At 36.1% G+C, this 19,824-nt stretch overlaps 1 pseudogene; it reads left to right on the top strand.

Annotated features, from left to right (window-relative positions):
• Nucleotides 1-7,219: 7,219 nt before the first annotated feature.
• Nucleotides 7,220-7,723, top strand: LOC112866880 (large ribosomal subunit protein uL11 pseudogene; annotated as a pseudogene).
• Nucleotides 7,724-19,824: the final 12,101 nt, after the last annotated feature.

The raw sequence follows: 19,824 nt of genomic DNA, 5'->3' as shown, positions 1-19,824 counted from the left end.
CTGGGTGGCGCAGTCGGTTAAGCGTCCGACTTCAGCCAGGTCACGATCTCGCGGTCTGTGAGTTCGAGCCCCGCATCAGGCTCTGGGCTGATGGCTCAGAGCCTGGAGCATGTGTCTCCCTCTCTCTGCCCCTCCCCCATTCATGCTCTGTCTCTCTCTGTCCCAAAAATAAATAAACGTTGGAAAAAAAAAATTAAAAAAAAAAAAAAAAACTTATATAACTCAATACCAAAAAAATGAGCAAAGGACCTAAATAGACATTTGGCAAAGACAACATGTAGATAGCCAATAGACGACATGAAAAGATGCACAAGATCACTAATCAGGGAAATGCAAATCAAAACCACAAAGCAATATCACCTTATACCTGTCAGAATGCCTTCAATCAAAAAGACAAGAAATAACAAGTGTTGGCAAGGACATGGAGAAAAAGGAACCTTTGAGCACTGTTGATAGGAATTCAAACTGGTGCAGCCACTGTGGAAAACAGTATGGAGATCCCTCAAAAACTAAAAATAGAAATACCTTATGATGCAATAATTCCACCACTGGATATTTACCCCCCCCAAACTCCAAAACTCTAACTTGAAAAGATAAATGCACCATATTTATTGCAGCATGATTTACAATAGCCAAGATATGGAAGCAACCTGTATCTGTTGATAGATGAAGATGTGGTATATATACATATAGGTATGTATACACACATGCATGTGTGCATATGCACATGCACACACACAATGGAATATTATGCAACCATAAAAAGGATGAGATCTTGCCATTTGCCACAACATGGATGGACCCAGAGTATTATGCTAAGTGAAATAAGCCAGAGAAAGACAAATACCATCAGATTTTGCATATGTGTGGAATCAAAACAAAAAGCAAAAACATACCCATAAATACAGAGAACAAATGGTTGCCGGAGGGGAGGGGATGGGCAAAATGGATGAAGGGGAGTGGAAGGTACAGACTTTCAGTTACGCAGTAAGTTACAGGGATGAAAGGTACAACATAGGGAATATAGTCAATGGCATTATAATAGTGTCGTATGGGGACACTAGCTACACTTATGGCGAGCTTAGCCTAATGTAGAGAGTTGCAGAATTACTGTTATACAACTGTAATGAAATTAACATTACAGTCAACTATACTTTAATAAATACTAATTTACATATGCTAGCATATTGTGTAGTCTGTAGGGACTGAAACTAACTTTCACCTTTGTGTTTTAATAAGCTTTACTATTTAGGTATGATAAGGCCAACAGATCAGGAGAGAAAGCCATTGGAAAGAGAGTTTATTATACTCACAGATCTCAAAACAGAGAGTATATTATAACGCCATGAGGGGCCACACAATCACTGGGGTTGGAAATGACCTATGGGCAAGAGACTTCATTGTGGTTTTCTCAGAAAGCAACTGGCACGGGAGGGTAAACAGGTTTAAGATGACCTACTTTGAATAATTTCCAGCAGGATCTGAAGCATAGGGCCTGTCTTTGGTGGTCTATTACCCGGCCCCAGGGTGCTTAGGGCAGATGTAGAGTGACCCTAAGTGTAAGAAACTGAGAAAGTGACTGGGGATATGGACTTAATTGGTCACTTAAGAAAGGTCTGCTATCTTCTTGCTCCACCCATTAAAATGTGTTTAAAGCAATCTTAAATTGATTTAACATGACTCACTTCTCTAATAGGTCTTTGCATTGTGTTCCTTGCCTCAAGTTATGAAATAAAAGGCACTTATTTTCCACAGCTAAATTAATTCAAAGTAGACTGCAAAACCTTTTCTTGGGCTTCAAGGCCTTGTCCGTATGGCCCTGTCATAATGTTTTTCTTTGAAATAATTAAGTCAGTAACTGAAAAACATCCACAAGTGGCATGGAGAAAATCATAATATACACAAGTGTTTTTCAAATTTGTCTTCCACTATCCTACTGCATGAGGTCTCATAAATACCAGGTTGGCCCAACCATTAGAGAAGGAAACTAACTTTATAGTCAATAGCCATCATTTTATTATTTCCTCTTTAGTGCTTGGGTCTATCCTCCAAGCAAACTCTTTTAAATCAAGTATATAAGGATTAATTATCTACTTTCTATAGACCTGAAATTGCAAGAAGCTATAGAGAGAGGAGAAAGAAGTGGAAGACACTTTCTCAAATGAGTTAGCTGAATCAGTACTTCTGATTAGTTGTAAGAACATGGTCTCTCAATGAAATAATATAGGGTGAACATAAAGCATGACATTATCAAGGGCTACGTTGTTGGTAGTGACTGTGGGACTAGAGTTCAGAACCAAGCGTAGATCATTGTGGTTAAAGGTGACTGAGGGAAGGCAACTAAAGAAGCTAGCACGTAAGAAGTACCAAGAAAGAATCTTAAGAAATGGAGTATGAGAAAGAGGAAAAAGCCTTAATAAAAGATAATGCATACTTATTATAAATAACAGAATGGAAAGCCCTTCCCTATGTGAGACTAAAACTACTACACATAAATTTAATGACAGAAGTAGAAAAGTCACCATTTGGTAACTATCACAAAAATAATTGATTTAGGTAGGAATAAATGATGGAATCTAAAACCAGTGAATTTTGGAGAAACAAGTTATTTACACAGTCTCAAAATATCTCCTTATGAGTCACTACTTAACAAAGGCATATATACTAACATCACATTATAGACAACTGGCAGGTACCATCTAAACCAGGTGGTCAAAGTAAGCCATTATTTTTCATTGACCAGTTACTAATATTCATAAAGGGCATTTCAAATTAAGTGCACATATAATAATACTAGAGAATCTAACAAGGTAGAAAATATAATTTTCATAATTAGCTGCATAAAAATGTGGTTTCCCTGAATAATTTGCCTAATAACTATTAATCTGGACTCATTCTTCTTATGTGCCATTTTAACCCAGTTGATAGACAATGACTTCTTTGTTTTTTATCTTTCAGGGAAACTGTTAGAATAATCAGTTTTCAGTGTTACTTTTCAAAATGAATTTTTATTGATTTCTCTTTCAGATTTTAAGAAGGTGAAAATACATCAGAGGAAAACTACTAAGTCTAATTATGTACAATTGAGCTAACTCTGCTTTGAAGCAAATTGATTTAACTCTAGTTAAATCACAGCATTGTACTACTTTCCTAGAACAATACAAAATAGACAAAAATACATTCCATGAAAATTTACAATGTTCCTCAAATAAAGAAAAATACACATTTTAATTGGGATGACAGGGAGGATGATTTTGTTATATTGGTCACTGCTTTAAGGAAAAAGATTAGCATATCCACAAAGAGGAATGCATTATAGTTAACAAAAGGAGTCAGACATAATAAGAATTGCTTTAAGACATATATCAGTGGAGAAAGACAGACCTAGGAAAGTCGTGATGCAATTAATCAAGAAAAGCAATGAAATAGATGTTGATTCCAAAATGGCTGAGAATTTTAGCTCATTTTAACTCCACATTCAATAAGAGAAATGAAAAATGAAGGCAAGGACTAAAAGACACGTAGAAAATTCAAAAGCAACGGAAACCTTACCAAACTAACATTTTTTTTAATGTTTTTATTTTTGAGAGACAGAGACAGAGTGTAAAGGGGGGGGGGGGGGGGAGAAGGAGACACAGAATCCGAAGCAGGCTGCAGGCTCTAGGCTTCAAGCTGTCAGCACAGAGCCCAATGCGGGGCTCAAACTCATGAACCATGAGATGATGACCTGAGGTGAAGTTGGACACTTAAACAACTAAGCCACCCAGGCGCCCCTAAACTAAGTAACATTTGACAAAAAGAGTACTCTAAAAGTCGTTCATTATAACAAGGCATGGCCCATTTTAAAATAAACTTATTTATTAAAATCCCAGTACTATTTCCAATTATTTAGAAAGAGTACAGTAATGTCAAGTATAAAAGTTTAATAGAAAACATTGAGATGTGTGAAGAAATAGCCCAAATAACTGAAACACATTTGCTTAAAGGTTCTAGCTCAATGGAAATAAGTTGATGGCAAAATAACAGGATAATTTTCAACAAGTGGTTATTCTGATCCCTTGAGTTTATTAGTGGGTAAGAGGGTAAAACTTTGTCCTGTGAAGTTTATCTCAGGAGTCAGTCACCAGAATACTGTGGGAATGTAGCCAATGAAATCATCTGAAGAATTAAGAACAAAAGGAGAATCTCCTCACGAAACTCCTTAATTAGCTTTTCTCTACACTGTAACTGAAATTTGTCATGCCACTTTATACACTTAAAATTCTTGAAAATTCCACTTTTAGAATACTCTAATTGTTTTAATTTAAATTCAAATTAGTTACCATACAGTGTTGTCATGGCTTCGGGAATACAGCCCAGTGATTCATCTCTTACATACGACACCTAGAGCTCATCCCAAAAAGTGTCCTCCTTAATGCCCATCACCCATTTAACCTGTCCACCCACCCACCTCCCTTCCAGAAACTTAGTTTGTTCTCTGTGTTTAAGAGTCTCTTATGGTTTGCCCCGGTCTGTTTTTATCTTATTTTTCCTTCCCTTCCCCTATGTTCATGTGTTGTGTTTCTCAAATTCCACATGGGAGTGAAATCATAGATGTTTCTCTTACTGACTTGTTTTGCTTAGCGTAATACCCTCTAGTTCCATCCACATTGTTGCAAATTTCTGTTCCACTCTCCCATGTGAATTGACATCTTCCAGGAATACTTTCCTGAATATTATATAGATTTCAGAAGTTTCCTATAATTGATTATATATTATATTTTCTTACTTCAGACGGCTTTAACAAAAATAACATAGGCTGGGTCACTTCAATAAACATTCCTTTCCCTGAGTTGTACTACAGGCAGACATGTCCAAGATCAAAGCATCAGCAAATACTGTGTCTGGTGAAAGCCCAGTTGTTTGTAAACAACAGTGGCCTGCCACTGTATCCTCACATGACTGAAAAAGAGCATGCCAGTCTCATTTTAAGGACACTGATTCCATCACGGGGTCTCTTCGCTCAGAACTTCTTCTAACCTAATTACCCCATAAGCCCCAATTCCTAAGACCATTCTATCAGGTGTTAAGGTTTCAACAACATATAAATTGTAGGGGATGGTGGGGGTTGGTGCACATACATGGAGTCCATAATAGCAATGAAAAATCCAACCAATGAACCATTTATAAAACTATTTACACTTTATCCCCAGGTTCAGGATTGGTCTATTACTCAACCATACTTGGATCAGAATTGCATCTAATGGGAAATTTGTTAGCATAGATAGCAGATTGTTTAAAAATAAATGTTCATTTTCTTGATGCCATATGTGATTACTTTAATGTTTAAGCCAATAAGACCACAAATAAATAGGATTGTTTTGGGGGCTGGTGGGACAGAAGATACTAGATGTTGGGAGAAGGTTTATGATTTTTTTTTTCCTAAAAAAAAAAAAAAAAAAAAAAAAACTTCAATTCTCCACTGTGAAGAATTTCAGTAAGAGAAGTTGTTAGACAAATGGGATATATTCTAGACCAAGTATGTCATGAAAATGGTAATTTATGAAGAAAGTTATTGCTTGATTCTGTGTGACTAAGTGGGAGAATTTTATATTTCCAAAATAAAACTGTGAAAAGAAAGACTAATTATTAAGCCAGTTGTGAATACTATAATTTTATTTTGTGGAATTACCTGCATGTCAGTTTGCCTTTGCACGAAGCACTGAATTTAAATCACCATTATTGTTCATGTGACTTCTTCGGGATGCATCCCGACTCTCAAATTCATATGCTAAAACAGGACTATAGATGCAGGTAGTACTTATTTCTTGGCATTCATGTTCTTTCCTGAAGGCGACAAATTAAATTTTACAATTCTCATTGCCTTTAGAGGAGATAATATAGAGTGGAAGGAGAAGAAAAAAACTGAAGCCTCCCACTAATCGGCTTTGGAAACCAACTGCTCCTCTTTGTCCCCTTCTTATTACAAAATAGATTCAAAATACTCATAAGTCATTGTTTTAAGAAAAACTGAGTCTTAGGTAAGATAGAATCCATTTACTTTTACTTGTGCTCTAGAAAAATGTAACGATTTATCTATACTATCAAATCTTAAAAATCATAATTCTTGACACATTTTTAGAGTCAGAAAATCTTGCCGGTCATCAGATCTCTAGATCTCTGATGGAGCTACTCTAACCCAAATGATATGGGTCGTTATGTTTTTAAAATTGCAAAATGATCATTGCTCTTAATTTAACAGAAACAATAAGGCAACAGTGAAAAAATGTAACTTTAAACATTTCCTTACTTTTTGATGCTAAAGAGAGCTTCACAATCCTCATGTGTATCCCTTGCTCCAATTCAGCAATTTCTTCACGCAGAAGCCCTGGTTCCTTTTATTAGAGAATGGGGATGCTACATGCTAGCTGGGCACACTGTTAACTGTGGGAGAATTATTTTTAGCAGTATAAATACATCTGGAAACAGAGATCTCTGAGACAGAGAAAAATCTCATTCTTTAGAAGTATTTATTGAGAGTCCACTCTCTCTCAGATACTGTTCTGTATCTGGGAGAGTCATCAGTAAACAAAAGAAATCTACCTTTACGAGACTGATATTCTAGCAGCAGGTAAAAGCAAAAAATACATGAATGATGGTAAATAAATAAAAATCTGAGAAAAATAAGGGTGAAGGGTGACCACATTACAGAATGGGACATTTCAACAAAAATCCTTTAAGGGGGGGACTGAGACCTGCACACTGGCTGCAACAGCTCTCCTGGTCAGTTGATTATGAACAGCATAATCAACAGGGCAACTCTGAAGGGCAGAAGTGCTGAGGACAGACCCCCCAAATTAGTTGATCTGAATATCTGAAGTTAGAGCGCAAAAAAGATTTGAGTAATCTCACTCATAGTGAGAAATAAGAACACAAGTCTAAAGACACTAAAATAGAAATGAGCTTTCTGTGATACAAGAACAGGAAAAAGACAAGTGTAAACCCAGTTTCATCAACTAGTGGGACAGTAAAACCATATGGTCAATAGGAAGGGGAGGGCTAAAAAATGTCAAGTCTTTGAAGCCAAACTAATGAGCGTAGATTGTACTTTATCATTGATAGAACCCATTTGGGAAACAAAGGAATTACATGATCTAATTTATCATTTTTAAGAAAATCATCCCTCTTTTGCCTTTTGGCTTGGAAAAAGCAAAGGCACATTGTCCTGAGTCCAGTTTATCCAACACCAGCCACCTCTACCATGCCACCTACACTTGACCCCAATGACACCAAAGTCACACACCTGAGGTGCACCGGTGGGGAAGTCAGTGCCATGTCTGCCCTGGCCTTGAAGATCAGCCTCCTGGATCTGTCTCCAAAAATGGTTGGTTATGACATTGCCAAGGCAACCAGTGATTGGAAAGGGCTGAGGATTATAGTGAAATTGACCATTCAGAACAGACAGGCCAGACTGAAGTGGTACCTGTGCCTCTGTCCTGATTATCAAGCCCTCAAGGAACAACCAAGAGACAGAAAGAAGCAGAAAAACATTAAGCACAGTGGGAATATCACTTTTGATGAGATTGTCCATGTTGCTCAACAGATGCGGCACTGATCATTAGCCAGAGAACTGCTTGGAACCATTAAAGAGATCCTGGGGACTGCCCAATCTGTGCACTGCGGTGTTGATGGCCACCATCCTTATGCCATCAATAGTGGTGCAGTGCAATGCCCAGCTAGTTAAGAACTACAAAGGAAAATATTCCAGTAAAGGATCATTAGACAACCAAAAATCACCCTCGAGATGTGATTTTTAACTATTTTAACTATAGGAGGGGAAAACCCCTATTCTGCTTCCATCCCTAATACTACAAGCCAACCCTGACCTCTCTTATGAACCATCACTCTATCCCGCTGCTTCCTTGTCTGCTCTCATTGGAACTCTAACAGACATCCCAAACTTATCGTGTCTACAACCAAGTTCCTGATAGGTCTTGAGGACATTTCCTTATGCAGTATCTTTAATTCATTTACTCTCTACCACCAGGTACTAACAGAGTTACTCTGGCCCCGTGAGGAGACTTGTTGGAATCCCTGAGAAGTTATGACCACAAGCTGAGCCTCCAAAAGTTTATGGCCAAAAATGAAATTACAGAGTGAATTTAGATTGGGAACCCTAAGCACCTGACAAACCTTCTGTGGGACCCTCATCTTAAGCCATAAAGAACCTCTATGTAGAATTTCCCAAAGAAAGCCAGCATCATACAAGAGAACCAGTATCCTTGTAAACAAAAGAATAGAATAAGAATAAGCAGAAATAACAAAACACTAGGACTTTAAGCAGGGGTATTATCAAACAATATGACAAAACCTATAAATGAGATGTAGAATGTATGAAAACTGTTTCAGTATGTTTTTCCATATAAACAAGTTGTTTGTATAAACAAAAAAAGGTAAGTAGAAGTTATCCTTTTTAAATTTTTTAATATTTTTGAGAGAGAGAGAGCGTGAGTGGGAAGGGGCAGAAAGAGAGGGAGACACAGCATCCAAAGCAGGCGCCAGGCTCTGAGCTATCAGCACAGAGCCGGATGTAGGGCTCAAATCCATGAAATGTGAGATCATGACCTGAGCCAAAGTCAGACGCTTAACCGATTGAGACACGCAGGAGTCTCAATTCCCTAGAAGTTATCCTATTCTTAACAAATGGTATTTTCAACTTGATCAACAACAATGAATAATTCATTGAAAGAAACATTGAGATACATAACAAAATAACTTAAAAGAATAAACAGTAAAACTGCCTTAACTTTCTGTCATTTCCTAAAAGGGGTAGTAATATTGATTAAATTTGCACACTAAGTAAATTATGCATGCTAGAATTTCTAACACAACTGCTAAAAGCAGCAAATGCAGTACGTAATGGACAAAGTAGAAGAGGACAAAAGTGAAATACTGATCATAAATCCTAAAAATACAAATGAAAAAACACAGGACAGAATAACCAATGACATTATTTCTAAAGAAAGAAATGCTCCAGAGATTATGAGAATATAAAATACCCAATTAATTGGCATTTTTACAGAGAGGCCTCATAAATACAACATCAAAAGCTGAAGGCAGAGGAAGGTCCTTTTTTGTGACCTGACATATACACAATGTAGGGAACTCTAAGAAAAATAGAAATTATCAAGGTAACAGTAGGAGCAAAAATGAATACTTGTATCAAGTAAGAAATTAAAGATTTTAAACATGTGTAAATATCACAAACATAAATGAACGGAAATAATATCATCTTTATTATTCCTGTGTATTATAATTTATTTTCATTATATTACATTTCATTATATTACATATATTATTTATTTTACAGATAATAGCTAATTTCATTTTATTCTAGCATGGCTGTTAGGATTATTAATAGTTTCAAAATATTTCAACTTCACAACTTCTAATAGTTATTGCTGATGTATAATTTCCGCTGCCATTTCTGGCACAGTGTGTTTATTTCTAGGAGATAAACCCTTAACCCTTGGTTCGTATCTTGATTCTCTTCCTCTCCTCTGAGGCCACCTAACTGTATTTATGGAGGAAAGCTATCACATTTTAATACTAGCCAAATAAAGCTGTTGTTCCTCTATTAATATCAGACAAAAATGAACGTAAGGCAAAAAGGATTCTAAAGGAAAAGAAATTTATAATAATCAAAAGTTCAATTCATCAGCAAGCTATAACATTTTAAAATTTGCATTCACCTAACAATATCATCTTAAAATGTATATAATCAATATTGAGAAACCTAGAAGAAATAAAGGATAAATCTACAACCATGGTGGGAGACTTTAATTGCTAATTCAAATATGAAAAAAATCAGAAAAGTTGAGCAACATGATTATCAAAGTTAACCTAAGCTGCATAATACACATCCTTTCCCAGTTCGTACATAACATTCAAAACATGGTTCATATACCAGATCATACAGAAAAATCCACATGGTCCATGAATGTACTTTATAACATTTTGAAGGTAATATCTGCCGTTTCCTTCCAACTGCCCTGTCACACACACACACACACACACACACACACACTTTCTCATCAGACCCCAAAAAGGTGGTTTTAAGAGAAAATGACAAGCTTTGAAAAAAGTGGTGGCATCTTTAAAAGTATCTGACCTGAGAAAATCAATTACATATCTATTCCTTTATTGTAATCATTATTTGTTGATGGAGCTAATCTACCTTAGAATAATTTCTATAACAAAAAATCATGTATACTCTAATGCTAAGACTTAAGACAGGAAATGGTAACAGACATCAAAGTGACCTAAAAGTCCATTACCATTCACTTCAGCTGTTCAGAATCCCAGCTGTGATCTAGTTAATCTGTGAGACCATTGCCCCAGGCGTTTATAGTATTCCTGGAAAAACTCCCCAGAACCCCACTTCAAATCTACTGCTGCCTGAAACAGCCAACTCTTTCATTTTAGAGATTCTAGTGATTTTTAAATTGCCTCTATTAGAGAGGGAGTAATTGGTAAAAATCCCTAAGGGTAGTGGCTGGGGAAAAAACTGTCACTGGTAATAGCAGGGAATTACACAAAAATGCCAATGAATTTTCTGATTGATGGAACTGAGGTACAACTCAAGTTTAATATATAAGGATGCCGATAACTGGATGAAAAGGGACCAAAGCACAAGCACTCGCACACATACATACACGTACATCAAGGGGCAGGGGGAACATTTAAAAGCAATTTCTCTTTTTTTTTTTTTTTTAAATTTTTTTTCAACTTTTTTTTTTTTTTTTTTTTTTTTGGGACAGAGAGAGACAGAGCATGAACGGGGGAGGGGCAGAGAGAGAGGGAGACACAGAATCGGAAACAGGCTCCAGGCTCTGAGCCATCGGCCCAGAGCCCGACGCGGGGCTCGAACCCACGGACCGCGAGATCGTGACCTGACGGAAGTCGGACGCTTAACCGACTGCGCCACCCAGGCGCCCCAGCAATTTCTCTTTTTAAACTACAAGTCACATGTTAGATTAAATCAGTTTTGGCCATCAAGATCCCAACATCTACTTGGAAAAAGTTGTTGTTTTCCAATTTCTTTTCCCCTATAAATATTACTTTTTCACAAATTAAAATACACTTACTTTCAACACTAAAGAAGGTAAAGAGTGTTCAAGAAATCAGGCCAAGAATATGGACATTATCAAAAGCAAAGAATAAAAACTTTGGGATGACGTGGATGACTCAACAAAAACAGCACACATCCTTAACACTGTAACAACCTTCATTCCTCCAATAGTACAGGCGTACACGCACGTACACACTAAGTTTGAGCACAACGCTCCCTTTTGACGTACCTTTAGTGTTCTGCTTCAAGTACCTAGTAACACAGTGATAGAACCATTTAAGATCCATGATATATTTTACTTTCGTTGACTGCTTCCCCTTGTTTTGTATCTTGTAGTTTAAACTACAATTATACCAAAATATTAGGGTAGTACATTGACATTTCATTTCTTGACTACAAACAGAACCTAAAAGAGTAAATAAATTAGTTTCTGCCAAGATTCCATTAGTAATACTGACATTCACAAAGTAAATATATCTTCATTCCTAACATATAGCACACTTGCAAATAATATCTTTACATTGAATTTTGTTTCTCTGTAGTGAAAATAAAAATTGTTTGGCAGATTAGCAGTGTTAGGCTGCTTTCTGACTCACAGATTCAGCTATGACCCTTCTAAAATCACTTCATTGTCTGCCTCTTCTATGTGAGGTTCATCGTCATTAACTCCAACTGGCCCAGTCTGAAGTCTAGCACTACTAAGGAGAAAATCATAAAATGACAAATGTCATTCATCAGCTTGATAGTTCCTACTCAACTAGAGTTTCTGAAGAAAGGTAATTCCAAAAACTTTCTGTAAATGGACACCTTTTCTTTGGTAAAAACAATAGAGCAGACCCTTTGGAATTTTAGGACCACATTTTTTATGTAAGCCCATATCACATTTTCTTATTCTTTATTTTTATCTTCTTCTTTTATCCTTTTTGCTGAAAGTTTATGAGGACAAATATACCCACCAGGCATCCCCTTCTATCAGCCTTTTACTGTTCAGTGAGCTAACTTGTCACTTCTCAGATGCCTGGGTACCAGGCAGAGAGCCAAAAACCCTGCGTGACTGGCAAGCTCCATGATTGTGTTGATGTCCTGTGATACCTCTCTAGCTGTTGTCACCTTGAATCCATCTATTTCTAGTAAACAGAAGAACCGTGCTGGTAAATGTCTGTTTGTTTGTTTTCCCCCAAAGTCTTTCCTCTAAGTTCAAGAATACTGGAAGTGTTCTATATCTCTACAAAATACATACGGACTAATATATACAAAAGAGAATGAACAGCAACCACATTAAAATAGATCTCACCAAAATTTTTGAAAAACATTAAAAAATGCAGTATATCTGTGTTTAAAAACTTTTAAAAATGCAGTATATCTGTGTTTAAAAAAAAAAACTAAACTGATCTCTAGTGCTAAAAATGAGGGATTACCCACGGGTGGTGCGTTAGGACTACAAGAAAGCAAGAGGTAGCCTATGAGAAGCAGATAATATTTTTTTCTTGATCTGGGCACTGATTCAAGTAAATACCATTAGAAAGTAAGTTAATTTTTTACAATTAATTTCAAAGTAGAGAGTAGCTAAAGAAATATTCAGCATGCAATTAGGTACTTTGAGTACTGAATTTTTTGTCACTGGGATGCCCTTTATTAAATATGTAATTTAACACTTATTTTTTAGCAAAAAGTATTTTGCACAAGTTTCCAAAATCTTAAGGGCCAAATAACTAACTTAGTTATAGTTGTAACTAGTTTCAGCATCTTAATTTTGTACAAAGATGATGTGTTTGGGGGCTAATGGGAAGGCTTTAGTACATGATAAAGTACACAAGTCAGGAAATGTCAAACAAAGAAAAGTAATCATGTTTCCTTTGTAGTGATTTGTATTCGAGAGACTACTACTTGCCAAAACCTCTCAGTTTTCATTTCTTCAGTTGTCCTAATGATTTCTATTCAGTAGTTGAATAGTCAGGTTCTTAATAGGAAAATTATAAACAGAGGATTTTGTGTTTGAAAAGAAACAAGAGTAAATTACTAGGTTATATCAATTACAATTAATTCCCGATTTATAATAGAAGAACTAGAATAGAGGCCATGGTTTTTATAAGTAATGGATAAGAACAATTTTTGTGTATTTAGCTACATTTTTCCCATTATAAAAAATGCCAGGGAAAGTGTTTTTAATGCTCTCTATTTAACACACTGTAATAGGGATGCATTTAACATCAATTTTCTGTTCTTTATCATAGATGTCATTTCAAAAGTATATGACAGATTATTTCTCATACATAAAAAAGTAAATGATGATTTACTCTTAATGGAGAGCCAGTAGAAGATTTTTTTTTAAAGAGACATTACTGCAGAAATGATGGAGCCTTAAAGGCAACATATACTTGGTCTTTCTCTCCTAGGAAATAGAACTTTTCAATGTTATTTGCTCAAGCCAGTGCTAGTGAACATAGCTCTTTATTTCTCTACTCCTTAAGAAAATGAAATCACTAGGGGCGCCTGGGTGGCGCAGTCGGTTAAGCGTCCGACTTCAGCCAAGTCACGATCTCGCGGTCCGTGAGTTCGAGCCCCGCGTCGGGCTCTGGGCTGATGGCTCAGAGCCTGGAGCCTGTTTCTGATTCTGTGTCTCCCTCTCTCTCTGCCCCTCCCCCGTTCATGCTCTGTCTCTCTCTGTCCCAAAAAAATAAATAAACGTTAAAAAAAAAAAAATTAAAAAAAAAAAAAAAAAAGAAAATGAAATCACTGAATATGAAAGTACACTGCTTGAATCTTCAACAGAACCTGTCCTGTGCTCTATTTTATAGGATCACTCAGCTTTGACTCTCTATGCCAGAGCTTTCCCCCAGAAACTGTGATATCTCTCTGCTCCACCAACTGGGGCCCCTCTCTATGTTTCCCACAGAATATGAAATATTCTGCTTCCAGAACTTGACTTTATAAGAGACAACATGTAGTAAGCAACATTCACTATCTGTTCAAGAAACCCCACATCAGGGATCTTGTCTCTGGAATACGATGTGAGGATTTTCATGGACCCTCTCCCCAGTGAAACAACTATACTTAGTGAAAATTATAAAAATACCCAACCATTTGAAGTCTCAAAAATTGTCAGGGCATACAATAAATGGAAACACATTTAAGAAAATCTACTAAATCTTGGTAAGAACAGCAAAGGACCCACCTATCTCCGCCCATGTTCACCATGATGGGAGCTCTACTCCAAACCGATTCATGTTCCTTGAGCAGTTCTGGATTTCAACTTCCATAACTCATTTTTATAACTCATTACACAAAAGTAAAAGGATATTTTATAATCTAGGATTATAGGCAATGTTCTTATTTTAAAATTGATTCAAGTTGTCTGCTCACTCATCAGAAATCTTGTTTGGAGGAAAGCTCCATTTGATTGGTCCCTACTATGAGCTAGAGAAAAAGAACAATCATATCACAAGAAATCCCATCTCCAAGAGACCTGGAGATTGAAATAAAGAATATAAGAAGTACACAATTACACAACCATATGCATCCATTGTATTTGAGCAAATAAAAAATTACTGGAATGTAAATCATAAGTTCCATTCATTTATCAATAACTATAGAATGAGAAGATCCATGAAGCTCAAAGATCTAAAAGAACATTTGCCAATATACATCCAATAGTAAGTAAAATGTCTATCTAAGAGACTATGCACAATTAGCATTGATGGCTTTGTCTGAAAACTGCATTATCTAACCAAATTGTATACTTCTAAGAAGTAGACTTCACTGTGACAATAAGAAATTTATCAAAGATAAAGTGATTTCTATTCTACATGCAGTTTTAAAAACATAATATTCCAGGTTTTTAACCTCTGTTTCCACCCCTCAGTATACACTGTGCATAGAGATAGGCATTCCCGTGTCAGGGACAATTTTCTACTACAGAAGGAATAATTAGCTGTACTTGTTATTGGTCTTGAAAAAATTCAATTTGGGTTACAATACCTCTGTATTGTATGTCAAAACAAGACCCGTTGTCAAAACAATCATGTGTTAAAACATATCACAGATAAATTGATACAACCTATAACTATGAAGATAAAACAAGATAAAATTTGTGTTAAATCAATAAAACAGGATACAGCAGTGCAAGTATTTTTCTATGAGACCTCATTACTGCTCTGACAATTGACTTGTTTTTGGAGTTTCTTTAATGTATTCTATCACACAGCATTGGGTCCACACATTTTTTTTTGTCTCTGGAATTTTAACACTAGTGACTAAAGTCATTTAAAAATCAAATTATTTCCTCAATGCCTTGGAAAAGTGTGAGATTGAGGTGTCTTCTCAAACACACACACAAAAAATAAATCAGGACAAATATTATTGATTCCCTAAATTATTAACTGAATAATTCCTAAGTTTGGAATGAAATCAAGAGCCATAGTTGTGGGATCAGAAGAACTGCAACGTAATAGATTCTAAAAACACATTATTTGGGAGAGGACTTAAATGCAAAGTTAAATGAAACTTAAATGAAAATGCTAGGATGAACTATTTACATGGATTGAGTGTGAATTACCAATTGCCAGGCTTTTCCCCTTATTCTTCTTCTAAATCACCATTCCTTTCTGCTAATGAACAAATTAATTTCCCATTTTGTAGCCTTCTTATCTGCAACATTAAAGCCTATCAATTCTCACTTATCCCTACAGCACCCACGTATAAAGGGACCAAAGTCACTTTTATTTCATCTCGCCTGTTGTAAATATAAACCCTTGCTTCACAAGCAACCTAGACATTGCTCTCTTTTGCAGACACTATAAAATCCACCTTCTCAGCAGCTTGCAGAATCAGAAAAGAAATATCATGTGACACATTGCATGTTTGCAGCAAGATGATGTTCAATTATAATAAATGTAAAATCCACTGCCAAAGAGACTGGCTACAGGCAGGAAACTATGACTTGAGGGAACACTGTCTAGGAATCAAAGTTTAACAAGTTATAAACATAGGAAGTTAGGAGAGAACAAAAAGACATTTTGACTTCAGGTTTTAAAATGCTGTCAGGGGCGCCTGGGTGGCGCAGTCGGTTAAGCGTCCGACTTCAGCCAGGTCACGATCTCGCGGTCCGTGAGTTCGAACCCCGCGTCGGGCTCTGGGCTGATGGCTCGGAGCCTGGAGCCTGTTTCCGATTCTGTGTCTCCCTCTCTCTCTGCCCCTCCCCCGTTCATGCTTTGTCTCTCTCTGTCCCAAAAATAAATAAAAAACGTTGAAAAAAAATTAAAAAAAAAATGCTGTCAGGATACTCAGTTCTTGTTATATTTCTACAGTAAGGAATCACTTGCCCCGGTTTCTAGAAATACTTTTATGAATAATATTTAACATAAATTGCTTATAAACAACCCCTCTCTTTTATATAATTAAATGATGAGTAATCCTTCTGGTAGAGGTAATGCATGCATACAAATTGCAAACCGGTTGAACTTTGAAGGGGCATATATTTTATGTTTATGATTTAGTAACAAAGGCTAGTTCATGTCTGGTGAATTGCTTCCCTTCAATATATTTTAACTTCTAATAGTTCCTAAGGAAATGAGTAGAGGACAGGATGGGAAATAGAAATCTTGATTTAAGAACAAAGTTTCAATCCAGGCATGAAGTACTAAGGCACTGGTTACAATACACATATAAAATAATCATTGTTTTTCAGTAACTCCAAAGCACAGCATAGTTCTAGGATAAAAATTCATCATGTATCATAGGATCCTAAGATAAAATATTTGTGTACTATTTGTTTCCTAAATGAGTTTTTCACTTTTCACATTGAATTCTTATTATGTTCATTATTAACATATCTAAAAACATAATAGTTGGCAAACTTGATCTCAGCTATTTTATAGTGAAAGGACTGTTGAAGGAAATTATACGGAGAATGCCTTCTGCATAGTTTTACATAGGTTCTATAATTAATGTTAGCTATAAAAGTATAATATAAATTGAAATTTTGAATTTCCTGGTATGATCCTTTTTATTGCTGTAGGAGAAAAAAATTAAATTGGGGACCCTGTGATAGACCAACTATTATGTGGAATACAGCATATTCCTTTAGATAGGAACCAGAAATTAGACTGTTCCAACATTTTAAGGAATGTAGATTTCCCTAATATAATCCTTGAAGCTTATAATTTCTCTTAAAATTAAATCTTATTTACAAAAACAGTTCCATCTTTGTTTAAAGACCTATAAAAATTCTTTATATCCCACATACGTGTGTACTTGCTGTAAAGAGGAGAAATGTTATATCACTTATTACGTTGTTTTCACGATCTTAAATTCTTCCTTGTATAACTGGTGCTAAATAAGTGACTTATTGTGTCTACCACCATTTCACACCCAGATATATAATATGCATAGGATACAGGAGCTCACTCAGCTAACACTGGACTACTGACCAGTGGACTCCATGATATTTCTTAAATACAGCAGACATGCTTCCGCAGAGCTCTTGTAACTTGCTTGCCCATTCTTGGAATGCTCTCCACAATGTATCTTGCTTTTTCACTTTTATTTTTGATGATTAGCTTTGGATGAAATGTCACCTAATCAGTGATACTTTCCCTGACTACTGTATTAAACATTTCAGCACAACTTGTCCATCCCTTCATTTTATTCCCCTTTCTCTGCTTTATCTTTCTCCATAGCACTTCCATCACAGGGTTAATTTCAGGTTTATTTTTCATTTACCGTCTGTCTTCCTTCTACTGGGACACTAGTGTGTAAGCTTCATGAAGTCAAAGTTTGTTTTTGTTTTTGTTTTTTCCAGATAAAATACAGATCTTCTTCAACTTACAATGGAGTTACATCTGGATAGGTCCATCATAAGTTAAAAATACTGTAGGGGTTCCTGGATGGCTCAGTCAGTTAAGTCTCCAACTTCAGCTCAGGTCATGATCTCTCAGTGAGTGAGTTTGAGCTCTGCATCAGGCTCTGTGCTGACAGCTCAGAGCCTGGAGCCTGCTTCAGATTCTGTGTCTCCCCCTCTCTCTCTGCACCTCCCCCGCTCATACTCGGTCTCTTTTTCCCTCTCTCAAAAATAAACATTAAAAAATATTGTAAATTGATAATGCATTGAATATACGTTACCTACCGAACATCATAGCTTTGCCTAGCCTAGTTTAAATGAGCTCAAGACAGTTATATCAGCCTACAGTTGCTCAAGATCATCTAACACAAAACCTATTTTATAATAAAGTGTTGGATATCTCATGTAATTTATTGAATACTGTATTGAAAGTGAAAACCAGGATGTCATAAGAGTAGCTGTTGTTTACCCTTGTGATTGCAGGGCTGAATAGGTGCTGCAGCTCACTGCCACTGCCCACCATCATGAGTATGGAACCACGCATTGCTAACCTGGGAAAAGGTCAAAATTCAAAGCATAGGTTCTACTGAATGTGTATTACTTTCACATCATCATAAAGTCAAAATGTTGTAAGTCAAATAATCATTAACCAGGGACCATCTGTATCTTTGGAGCTAACACTACACTTTGGCACATTCCGTAACTATGTTTCAATGAATTGTCATCTTATGCAATCAATATTATTTTATAAACTCAGTTGATATGTGAAGAACCACTAGAACTCTCCCAATAGTCCCTTACATTCGATGCAAATCTTTGTTTATGCTTTAGCACTTTTAAGTCATTTACTCCTTATCCCAATTCCAACCTCCTTCCTCATCACTATATTTCAACAGAGACATTTTCCATTGGGCTCTTATCCATGTGTTGTGTAATGCTTCACCTGCAATACTTTGCAATTATCTCTATCATCTTTTCCTTCAATGATGCCCTTTTCAACATCAGAAAGTTCATACTCCATTGTTGCCACAGAGAATTTGCTGCTTTCTTCCTGACATTTCAGCTATGTATCAACGTTTTTAATAATTTTCATTTGCACCTCTTTTTGTAATTGTACATAGTTTAAGTGTGGGAAGATAAAGTGATAACACAGTTCAAGCAAAATCATCTAGAAGCAGTAATTTGAATTTACATTCCCATTTGACCATATGTCTATCACACTAGAGAACGTTGTATCATTGAATGAAAATTTGAGAAACCAATCAATTTGGTTTGTAAGGAGCCAGTCTAGAAAGCTCCGAGTGTATTTATTTCTTAATGTTTAAATGTATTGTGTGCAAGATCAAGCTGAGCAAAACTCAATGAATTCATTGATCCTTTCCAATTCCTTTCTCTCCCATTACATGTGGATCAATAAACCCTTTTCCCACTTTAACTCTGAAATCCCCTCAAAAGAGCAGCATATAATTTTTGGAGTAGTTTCAATCCGGTCTTATAGACCTTTAGAATTCTTCAATTTTATTTTCCTTGGCTTCTGGAGTTTGGGCATAAGTTTGAAGGACATTGAGAAAGACTGACAAGATGGACCCCTTTCCATTGTATTATCTATACTACTTTAGAAATACAATTATTCTGATGCCAGGGTCTTTTTTACTCTTTTTCCCTCTTATTTACATCTTTGTAATTATTTGTCAAAATGTATTAAGTGAGCACCATGAGTCTACAGATTTGCCAAAAGAGCCTTATACCAACAGCTTTCTCTCTTATACTATCAAACAATAGCCTTTAGCTTTGTGGAGCCTGACTCCAATGTTACCATATATCCCAGATACTTCTAGGCAAATTACTCTCTCACCTAGAAAAAGCAGTAATTCAC

This window comes from Puma concolor, chromosome A2 (genome assembly GCF_028749965.1).
Source record: "Puma concolor isolate L17-30 chromosome A2, mPumCon1.1.hap2, whole genome shotgun sequence".
NCBI lineage: Eukaryota > Metazoa > Chordata > Mammalia > Carnivora > Felidae > Puma > Puma concolor.
The sequence above is the reverse complement of the archived record's forward strand: the minus strand, read 5'-3'. Positions and strand labels throughout refer to the sequence as shown.